This window comes from Episyrphus balteatus, chromosome 3 (assembly GCF_945859705.1).
Source record: "Episyrphus balteatus chromosome 3, idEpiBalt1.1, whole genome shotgun sequence".
Taxonomy (NCBI): domain Eukaryota; kingdom Metazoa; phylum Arthropoda; class Insecta; order Diptera; family Syrphidae; genus Episyrphus; species Episyrphus balteatus.
In genome coordinates this window covers 74,290,909-74,303,195 of record NC_079136.1, presented here as the reverse complement: position 1 = coordinate 74,303,195, position 12,287 = coordinate 74,290,909, and the positions used below count along the sequence as shown (strand labels likewise).

At 29.4% G+C, this 12,287-nt stretch overlaps 1 protein-coding gene across 4 annotated transcripts in view; it reads left to right on the top strand.

Moving 5' to 3' along the window:
- Positions 1-7,729: 7,729 nt before the first annotated feature.
- The window catches only part of LOC129913031 (acetylcholinesterase), a 44,445-nt gene continuing 39,887 nt past the window's right edge, over positions 7,730-12,287 (top strand). For 3 of the 4 annotated variants that reach the window (XM_055991375.1, XM_055991372.1, XM_055991374.1), the window contains exon 1: positions 7,730-7,861. The gene's annotated coding sequence lies outside the window, so the exon portion shown is untranslated. Of the gene's footprint in view, positions 7,862-7,929; positions 8,318-12,287 lie in introns of all 4 variants that reach the window. The other variant, XM_055991373.1, reaches the window with a different exon arrangement.

The window sequence follows — 12,287 nt, the reverse complement described above, 5'->3', positions numbered from 1 at the left end:
ACCAATATTGCAGTCTAAAAAAAATCTTAGAAGAGTCAAACAAAAAGAAACTTGAATCTTAATAAATAGCCTTTTTAGAAATGATAATAATTTTATTTAAAAACGAATAATTGTTTATGAAGAAAAACAAAAAATTTTGGTTTTTGGATATTTCTAATGATTGTGCGATTCTTGGAATTTGATGGAAAAGCACATCCAAAGACAGTTGAATTTGACGTTTAGAATCCATTCAAATTAAACTTCATTCATTGGATTTAATTTATGTTTAGAGTGAATAATATGAGCAAAATTTTTAATCCTTGTATTTAAAAAATGTGGATTTAAATAGTTGGATTTAAAATTCATCTTATCCATATTAAATCCAAAGTGAACATGGCCGTTTTGACGCCTTATAGGTTAAAGGCAGTCATACTTGAATGTCTCATCTATGGAAAGCAACAAATAAACACACAACCATAGACTAACAACTACCAAGATTGGATACTTTCGTATTTTTAATCTATGGAAACTTCATATAAAAAAAATTTGAATACTACAGATGGATACAAAAACAGGTAGAGATATAGGATGACAAAAATCAGATCTGGGAAACTAGCTCGAAAATTGACTGTTAGTAGAAAATTTTGACAGATGAGTTTCAGCCACCAACACATGTAGGTGTGATAAACACCGCTTCCTTTAAATATATTAAACGCATGGCTAACAAAATTATTTTAATGATGGAATTATGGAAAATTAGCCGTTCTTTTCAGTTATGAATTTTAAACCGGAAATTGATTATATTTTTAAATAGAAAACCGGAAGTTGACATTTCAAATCTAAATTTAAGAAACTTCGACACTTTTTATATTATTTTAGGTAGTCTTAAAAAAAAGCTTTTATGGTTTAAAAACAATGGCCGAGCTTCAGAGTGGGTCTCGTTTAAAAAAATATACCTACACATTTTAGTATATACGGCTTTCGCGCAAAAAACTGTTTTTTTTTTTAATAAAAAAACCGGAATTAGGCAATTCAATGAACAGATATTTGTGATACCAACTTATTTTTTTAATTAGAATATGGGTAGCTCCTTCAAAAAATTATACCTTTAGCTTTTATCTGCAGAAAACACGATGGTCGGCACATCAAATAAAAAAAAAAGTCCGATTCTGATTAAAAAACTCCCCGGGAAATGTGTTCGGGAGAAGGGCTCCGAATCGAAAAATTCTAAGAATATCATTACTTTTTTGTTTTTTTTTGTGCCCTGTTAATAATGATGAAAAAGCGTACTAAATCTTTTGATTGGGAGCCCTTCTCCCGAACGCGACTCCCCGGGAATTTTCATTTAGAATTGGGCTGAATATCAAAATATTCTAAGCTACCCGAAACTTAAACTGAATTGTTTATTTCCGGTTTTTTAAGCAAAAAAATTGTTTTTTTGCACGAAAGCCGCGTATTAAAATATAATGTATATTTCTAAGCGAGTAGAGATCCCACTCTGAAACTGAGCAGGTTGTTTTTAAATTGTATGAACTTTATTTTAAAACTTTATAAAAAAGTATTAAAAGTGTCAAAGTTTCTTAAATTAATGTCGTTTTCGATTGGCTCTCCGGAAGCGTCCGGAATCATTCAGAAGCCTTCTGAAAGTGTTTTATTCGCACGAATATGACAGACAGAAAGCTTCTCAGAATCAAAATTCTCTTCTTGATTTCAAAACAGAATTCACTTAAAAACACTAATATTTAAATAATTAAACGTCAAATCAAATTTTCTAGTAGAAAAGCAAACAATTTTTATTTGATTATTCACCAACACAGTTATAAAATTTCAGAATTGAGTGGAAGCGATTTAAACTGTTTTATTGGATTTCAGAATGAGTGAATCCTTGAGTGAAACCAATCGAAAACGACATAAGATTTAGTACAGGAAAGTTATGTCGTTTTCGATTGGTTTCACTCAAAAATTCACTCATTCTGAAATCGAATGGAACAGGTCAAGTCGCTTCCACTCAATTCTGTTTTTTTATTTTGTGTTTGTGAAATTTCAAATGTCAAATATTGATATTATTTTTTTTTTCAAACGAAAAAATTATACAAATTAAAAATCTGAAGACGACGGAAGAAGAAAATGTTAAAAAAATCATTCCACTGCATTAAGGTACCCATTTTAATCTTTTTATTAATTTTAATTATAATTTTATTTAAATTTTTCAATGGCAACAAAAAAAGAATGATTGAGTATTTTTTTGTTGACATTTTAGTGTTCATGTACTAGTGATTCTGATTTTAAATCGAGAAGAGAATTGCTCTTCTGAGAAGCGTTCTGTCTGTCAGTTTTGTGCGAATAAAACACTTTCAGAAGGCTTCTGAATGATTCCGGACGCTTCCGGAGAGCCAATCGAAAACGCCATTAGTAAAAAACAGGCATTTCGGTTTTTTAATTTTTCTCACTCTCTATGATAATTACATAATTTTTTATCATCATAAAAGTTGTAGACCATCAAATTTCTATTAATTTTATATACTTCTGAAGATAATATGACTTCAAACCAAAGATACTTACGGAACTTAAAAGAACAATCCTTCTCAATATGTTCAATTAATATACTAATAGATACATATATTTTTACATAAGGTATGAAAAAAGGCTAAACCGTGTACGTTATATACAAAAAAGAAAAATATGATACGAGAGGAAGTGTATTTCCCATTATTTAGGTGGGTCGGGCAATTTCATCCAAATATCTATTAATTTAAAATAGCAAAAAAAAAAATAATGGTAAAACTTACAATTACAATATTGTGGCATACATATATTTTTTTTAAAGCAATAAAACACATTTTTTGGAGATTTTACCTGGTGCAGGTTTTCCTAAATATCATAAAATCTATGAGTTTTCTGGCAAACTCGTAAACGACTTTTTTGTTTATTATTGTTTTCTTCATAGGAATAAATTTATAAAACACTATATTTATTTTACATTTATCGAAAAAAATCGGCCCAAAGTCAAAAATTATCATGCGTAAGAAAATTATAATTCCCTTTAAAAATTAATATCTGATTAATTAAAAAAGATATTAACATTTTTCAAATGCAGTTACAAAGAATATCATTTCTTCTAAAAATCAAGACATTAATGAAGTTTCTATCATAAGTATTAATGGAGTTATTAACATTAACATGAGTAAAGGCATACCAAAGTAAGCGTTTTCTTAAATCATCGCTAAAGCGTATCAACTTTGCAGATAGAGAGTTGTTACTGTAGAACAATTGTTTTCTTAGAATATACCCAAGAATCATCCCTCAAAATGTTTTTATCTCATTCCGGGACACCCTGTATAATGAAACAAATCTCTTATACTTGTTTTGTTGTTTTTATCTCTAGCTCTCGAATTATTATTACGATTCTATGTCGAAAATAAGTTTTAGGCATCACTTATAGAATCGCATCAATTTCTTACGTGAGAGGTCCCTTCATAGCAATAGCAAGTAATATGCTAATCTCCCGAGATGTACTGATCCTTTTTTTTTTTAAAAAAAAAAACCAATACAGTAACTTAACCAAACAAAATTGTACCCAAAACTAGTGGTTCTAAGGGAGTACTTGTTGCCGACTACAACAAAGAGCCATCGAAAAGTTAATTGCTTTTTTATGTAGATATGTAGATAGTCCAATTTAAACTCAGATTCTATTACACTGTCTCAAACTATACGCGAGCGGAGACCTATCGCGTTTTGTGGAGCTTGTTTCACTGATTATAAAAAAACACTTCATGGACCTTCATCCAATGCAAAAACTTTATCTTCGTCAAATCACCCATGAAAAAACCGTTCTTGGCCGTAAGTAAACATTTTTGGGTGTTATGGATTTTTTGCCATTACGTATAATTGTAATCAGTGCAAGAAGGTCTACAAAACGTGATAGGTATATTTTTAATTCAAAATCCCGATAAATTATAATCACGCTTTTTAAAATCCCATTAAATCACGACAATCCCATTTTTTACAAAATACATGCATCAAACTAAATACAAAAAATCATGCGAAAAGGACAACGAATGAGTAAAACCTTTTTTTTTCACTTCATATAGTGCACCTGCACAGTTTACCTACAGTTGAACTAAATACATCCACAAAACAGTATTTCTTTGTTAATTGATTTAATTTTTTGTTATATATATATTTGTATTTGTTTTAGATCCGATTTTTCAATCTTCTAATAAACAGTCAGTTAACTGTTCGACGAATAAAGTTATTAGGCTCATAAACAATCAGATAACAAAATTTAATAATTATTATTAATAATTTTTTTTATTGTTTTCTTGTGTTCCCTTGTATTTTTTAAACGCGTTGGTCCTCAAATTTGTGAAAAGATGCTAATCTTTATAATTTATTATATCAAAGAAATCCATTTTATCAATATTTTCTTCAAAATAGCTTTGACAACTGGCACAATATTTTTGTTCAGATTATTCCTTAGAATAAATTTTATTCGTCTCTGAAAGAAGCAGATAGCTTTATTCCTCTATTAAATGTTTTATTAAATTAATATGCTATATCCGATTGTTGAAAAATTGATTTTTTCTCTATCTGAGGAATAAGTACTAACTGACTGTTTAACTGACTATTGAAAAATTGTCCCTTAAAAGAATACTTCTTCTTTTTCTTTTTTTAAATGTATGAATTTGTTAATGATTACAATAAAATGCATTTACAAATATCTCTCATATTTTAGTTTGTTTTAGTTTTTGTATCATTCCAATTTTGCAAACTAGTTGTTTTTATTTTTAAAAAATCGCGTGATTTTAAAAGCAGGATTTTAAACAACGGGAATATACAAATCGAACCTAACCCATCATCTTGCAGAATAATACACAACATTTCATTACTTGTTTAGTAATGGAATTTGTATTAACCAGAATTAAAAAAAAAAAATGTTCCACATACACCATAGTGACCCGTTTTTAAATTGATTTAAATTAGTTACAAATGTTTAATGTTTTTAAAAGATCTGGCTTTTGCAATAATTTAAAAATCACTAGAAATAGTTGGACAAAATCGCTAAGAATGAAAAATTAAGAGTTAAAACCAGGGAAAGGATTTTAATGACCTAAAAAAATCGCCTGAAGATGAAAAGTTAGCTTTACGAAAACGTTTCTAAAAATAAAAACAGCAATTGTACGAGAGGATAAGAAGAGATTTGTTTTGTTATATAATTATATGCGAATAACTAAATAATTTAAAATTCGTATGTTAATTTTTTTTCCAAATTCTGAGTTTGAGGACAATTTTTGACAAAAACGCTCTATTCACTTAACTTGATTTATTTCTACAAAAATAAATTAACTTTTGGATTTTAAAAAATGTAAATCTTTATATTGTAATGTTTTATTCCGGGTTCACAATAAAACTTATTTAATTTCCACTTATATTTCCGTTCAAATAAGAACACACTTTATTTCAACTCAATTTACTTTTATTACACTTTTAAATCACTTTATTTACTACTAACAATTCGCAACACTTTATTTCACTTTTTACTGTACTCTTTCACTTTCAAGATTAAACTGTGTCCGGTCGATGCCTACGCTGCCCTTTCATACCGGAATTTCGAGATTCGAGAATGTCTTCGAAGGTTCTCGTCTTTGCTTCTCGAAACTTCCTTTCCAGGAGGGGCGCTTCATACTTCCAGTCTAGTGGGATATTTTGGGATGTGTTCAGAGGGTAGTTTCTTAATAACTAAAGGTCCGTTCACATTTCTACCTTTGCAGTAGTAGGTAGTGTGTTCAGACTTTTATCTTAAAAGTAGTTCAGTAATTCATCGTTACAATATTCTAGGTGTTGCCGTTGTGTGCAAATATTTTGTTTTATGTTTGAAATAAGTTTGTAAGAAAATTGCTTCTTCCGCTTTAACGATGAAACATTTTCCCTCACTCACATATAATTTTTTTCATTTATAATCTTTTGGTATCATTTAAATTATGACATTCAAACAATTTTTTTAGAATAAAAAATGTTTTTTGCTCAGACAAATTTTAATTAAAAATTCAACAGCTGCAATTAATAACCGACGGCGACATGACACGGTTGTTGTCATTTTATTAATTTTAGTTTCTCCCATAATATAACTTAAACAAATACATATATTTGTTTAAAAAAAAATTAAATTATTTTTATTATTAAACGTGAAGGGAGAAATATGTTTGTTCAAGCAAACATACATAAATGCATTGAAAAATTTGATGATGCTCAAAACAACGCTTTTAAGAATTTTACATACCTTCTACTAAAATATTTTCATTATTTTTTTGTATTATTTTTTTTTTATATCCTCGCTTTTAGTGGCACGAGTCCAAATTCGACAAGTTTTAGAAGAGCCTAGTAAAAATTGAATACACTTTTTTACAAAAAAAGTAGTGGGAAAGCCGATTACACATAGATAGTTTTTGTTAAACTTTTGTCTGTGCTCTTTTCTTTGTCATAAAAGCGACGATATGGTTTTGGTCACGTAAAGAAGCTCACAGCGGAAAAGTATACGGTAGCTCTACGGGTAACTTTATGACATTGTATAGAAAAACTTACTTGCGGTATTCCCTTACCATATTTACCGCTTCAGGACTAGGTACCGTTGTGACTGAACCGCTACCATATATCTGGTCTACGAGTTCCATAAGGCTTTTTGGTTCTATTCAAAATTCATATTGTCATATTTTCAGTTCCGTTAACTTGAAAAGAGCGTAAAATGATTCGTATTGAATATACAAACCATTTCGCACCAAAATGTCAAACTTGATTTTTTTCGAGATAGGTATGTATGGCCTTGTAGTAACAACCCTAAGGTGCTAAGTAATGCATATTTTAGAAAAACTACCCACCTCTTATTTACAAAAATCGAGCAATTTCTGATAGCAAATGCAATATAGAAATAGAAAAACATAGGTTGCCTAACTTCATTCTGACCACATTATAGGCTTGCCAGGTCTTAATGTATAGAAAATACACCCTCTTGTATCAACACTTGCTGGAAACTAAAAATCTTAAATGTAGGCAACCCTAGAAAGGACCAAATTTCTGGGTAGGCATCCCTGTACTGGTTGACAGGAAATCGATTACTCTTCCATTTCAAACAAGAACCGATTTTTATAAAAATCAAACTATCCTTAATGCTCAATTCTCAATAAAACACGGCTTTTATTATATTTTATCAACAAGTTCATTTTTTACCCCTAAACTCAATGCAGTTGTACAGCTAAAAATCTTAAATTAATAATATAGCCATCCTGTCTGCTTTACATGATTCCCATCAATAACCGGCCCCTACTAAACTCTACATCAAATATACATTTATTTGGGTTCAATTTCCGCTTATAGGGCCAACTCTCCACCGAACACAGCTTTAATAGATAATTGAAAGCTTCCCAAAGTATCACGGTTCATCGATTAGCAAAAGCTTTTCTTTTATCATGTGTTTTAATAAAAGCCTAAACCCCCCTTTTTTGCCCCCCTTGCATGAAACTACTTAGAATCTTCCATATTAATATAGATAGCTTTTTATAAACAACAGACAAAAAAAAAATAAAATCTAGAGGGTAAAAAGCTCTGTTCTCCGGAGATACCTCCCTTATATGTGTCTTTCTTCTTGGTGCAAGTTTGGTGTTTGAGCATTTTTATACTGCTTTTTAAATTATATTGTATGTCACTTTACTGGATTGGATGAATGTCGATGTATATTATTACTGTGTTTCTCCCCCTGAGAAAATTTTAGTTTAGTTAGAGTCGTCGTCGTGTTATGACCTACTTATCTGCTCTCTATTTTGTTGTTAATAAAAAGAATGCAAGCCTAGCATTAGCAGATTTTTCCATAACCTTCATTTGAAAAAAAGTAAGAGTCTTATTTTTTTAGCGCTGATGCCTTTTCAAAAACAGAATCAAGAATTTATACATTTTTAGGAAAGAAAAAAATAATAAGAAAATAAATAAAAAGGAAAGATATGAACAAGATATTCAATACAATTGCAAAATTTGAAGTGTAGTATAATATATGCAAGGAAACTACTAACCAAACAGTGTGTTTTTTCCAATTCCAAATTGACTTTAATATGAAAAAACCCAATAAATTCTGTTTTATTTATTTTAAATAAAGTGCTTTAAGGAAGTGGACATTAATTATTGTTAAGTCCGGTGAAAACTTTCTATTTATATAAAAGAAAAAATAAAAATTCTAAAAAAAAAAACAAAACTGATACCCTTGCGGAGAGAAAAAATATTATTTTTTGTAGTCGTCCATCTGCAAGGATCTTTCATCTTTAATTTCCCTCAGTCCTCTGCCCTCCATAGCGTAAGTTTTTTTTGCTGTCCTTTTTTGATACTTGTATAACAGTTTTTTCTTATTTCATAATTTTCGCATACGAAATGTTTTCAATTTCGGTATAAAATGTTTTGTTTTTGACGCATTTTGAAGAGTACACTCTATACAAACTCTATAAGGGTAGAGATAGGTACATCTAAGTGTTATTACCGTTCAAATTAAATGGGCAAAAATTATGTTTAGCATAGTGGTGCAAGTATATTAACCCCTATAAATGTAGATGTTGTTTGTACATATGACGATATGTATTTATCTCTCTGGGAAATTGCGACTGATTTGATTTGTGATACTGTAATGGTGATAGTGCACCAAAAATAAAGTAGGCAGTGGAACTTCATCACAGTAACTAAATTAGTCGTATTTTTTTTTTTTTTTTTTTTATGTGACAAAGTTACTTTACTGTGTCTGCATGTTATGTTACCGAACATATGAATGACCCGTATAAAAAATCAACATGTCATATAGATATGTACTTCCCTTTTCTTGTTTTGTAGGGAGAAGATGCAGAGACGCAGAAAAAAAATGCACGACTGGGTAGCACGTACATTGTGGTCGAGTTAAAAAAAAAAACATGATACCTATATGAGAATTGTAAAACTTAAAGAAGGTTTCTTTATATTTAGTAGAAACAATAACATTTTAAGTCATAAAAAAAACGGATACACCTATAATAAACATATGTATGTATGTATTTTTACAGAAACATAATCTATGTGGTATATAGATCATTTTCAATCACGTACAAACAATTATTTAATTTGTAATAATTATATTCCAAGCAAAATAGCATTTATTGTTTATCGTCTAAAAAATGAACTCTCTTATAAGAAAGAGAAATGAGAGAGATAAGTGTTCGAAAAATCTATTTTTCTTCTTACACTTTGAATACACGTGCAATTTCTGACCTACATGTACTATCTGCAAAATGTCGTATTTGTGTCAAGAATAGCGTGGTTCAAATTGATAAACTTTACCGGGCAAACCAGCTGTCGACAGAGATTTTGATAATTTATGTGTTTTATTGGTAAATATTTTATATTAAACACAACAACTAGCTATTGCTTTTATTTATTTTAAGTAACAGTTTCCTGTTGAAAAACTAATAAGTTTGGCAAAAAATTTACTCTGTTACAACAAAAAAGAAGCAATTTTTTAAAACGACTTATTTTTTCTGGTCTGGGTTCGAATCCCAAGTGAGATTACTATTTTGCCGCTCTGTTCACCTCAATTAAAAAAAATATTCATCTTTTTATAATAAGGATACAAAATTTTTTAGAGTGGTCGTTCCGGATTTCATTCCATTCCCTTATTCAATACTTGAAAATGATATCTCAGAAAAATGCATTAAAAAAGCACGTATACGCCACAGTGTACTTGTATAACGTGAAAATAATGTGAACTACAACTTTGGACTAGATGATTTTTGCATTTTGCACTTAATAATTGAAAACCTTGGCAACAAAAGGGATGAATATCCATATTTGAAAAATCGCAGTACAAATTAATATTTTTTTTATTCAACCTAAAACATGATTACAAAAATGTCAAAATATTAAAATTTTTGTAATAGCATCATTTTCTTGTCGCAAATGTTAATAAATACACAAACAAAAAAAAGAAATCCATGCAAATAACAATCAAAAATGTATAAATATCTCTTTAGCCTCGTTAATTTTATTTATGAAAATATTAAAAAAAAAAAAAAAAAACAAAAAAACAAACCTAGCACACACCTAATACAAAACAAAACCAATATAGGTGAACAAAAAAAATATAAGTAGAATTTTGTATTGTTGGTAAACATTTTACACTTTATACAACAACTAAATGTTCCTGTTATTTATTTTAAGTAACAGTTTGTTGTTGAAGCGTCAAACACTTACATATAAGTTTGGCAAAAACTTTACTTTGTCACAACAAAAAAGAAGAAATTTTTCATAACGACAAGAATTCGAAAAATTACTTTTTCTGGTTCTGGGTTCGTATCCCAAGGGAAATTGGTTTAAAGAAAAACGTTAAGCATTAGTCGAATACAAAATTGCAGCAAAAAAAAATTGCCGCTCAGCTCACCACAATTAAAAAAATATTTATCTTTTTTTAAAAAAGTATTATAAACTTTTTTAGAGTGGTCGTTTCGAATTTCATTCCATTTAGCATTATTAAATACTTGAAAATAATGTCTCATACATTTTCTAGTTTGGTCAGCCGTCTTATCTTCTCTTTCCTTTTGATTATTCGGTTTTATGAAAAAGGCACTTAAAAAAAAACACGTATACGCCACAGTGCACGTTGACAACGTAAAAATAATGCGAACTAAAACTTTTGATGCTAACACACCCTAATCAAAGTGCTTTTCTGCATTTTGCTCTCAATAATTGAGAACCTTGCATCAAAAGTGAGGCAGGTCCAAATTTTTACCCTAGGCAGAACAAAAATCGTAGTAATTACAAATACTTGTATTGAACCCAAAAAATGATTACAAAAATGTCAAAATATACTAATTTTGTTAAATAGCATGTTATTTGACAACATTCGTGAAATGATTAATTTTGAAAAGAGTTTTTTTAAAGTAAAAATTTGGAATTGCTCCGCTTTTGATGCAATGTCCTCAATTGATCAAAATGTATATACATACCTCCTTCTCGACAGTGTTAATAAATAAACAGGTAACATAGGTAAACAGCAGTAAGTTGAATTTTTGTAATATAGTTATGGTTAGTTAGTAACTAAAATCCTTTTCAGGTATTTTTTTTATCCGCGTTATATAGAAATATTAATATTACTATAACGCGAATAAAACTGGTCAACAAAATTGAACTTTTTTTTTGTCACAAGAACCAAGATATACTTTTCTACAGGTTTTCGGTGTGCTGAACTCGAATCCTAATTCAGAAAAATTTGATGAAATATAACCGTTATAAAATGCAAAACCGTCGAAAAAAGCCAAAATGCCGTTTTTGGCAAAAGATTTTTGCCACAAGAACCAAAATATACTTTTCTATAGGTTCTCGATGTGCTGAACTCGAATCTGAAGTCAAAAAATGTTGCCTCTGTTTTTGAAATATTACTGTTACAGTAATATTTCAAAAACAGAGGCAACTCGAATCTGAAGTCAAAAAATGTTGCCTCTGTTTTTGAAATATTACTGTTACAGTAATATTTCAAAAACAGAGGCAACATTTTTTGACTTCAGATTCGAGTTCAGCACATCGAGAACCTATAGAAAAGTATATTTTGGTTCTTGTGGCAAAAATCTTGTTGACCAGTGTAATTCGACAAATATTACTAAGACCCCCCGCACACTACAAACTTTCTATCGCCCGACAGTTTAGTCGGTCTCTTAATCAGAATGAAAATGTATGAGAGTGCGCACAAAAAGTTTGTTTGATCGAAAAAAAAGTTTGTTTTGCTACACAATTGCCTTCAAACTAAAATGTTTCCTAGCGACCCGATTGTTTAGTCGGCTGCCTGTGCGCACACTAGGAGCCCAACCCGACTAAATTATCGGCCGATAGAAAGTTTGTAGTGTGAGGGGGCTCTAAATCAAACTGTATTCAAAACGTAAATTACAGGAGAAGTTATTTTGACAAAGATACAAAAACTCTTTTCCTTGGTTTTAGGGTAACAATTACCTGAAAAAGTGGGTAGGTTTACCTATAGAAACATTTTGTTCTTAAAAAAAATGCAGTTTTAATTTAAAAATTAAAAATTAAAATTTATTTGCCTTGTGTTTTTTTTCGAATTAAAATGTATGAATTATTTATTTGCAGCAAAATTTTACTTTACAGTTTGCGAAACACATAATACAGGCAATAATATAATGTAAATATTAATATGTTTATGAAATAATGATGAATAATCTAATAATTTACGTTTCTTTTTAAAAATAAAAGAAAAAGAAAGAAATATCATTATAATGAACTAAAATTTAATTTCAGTA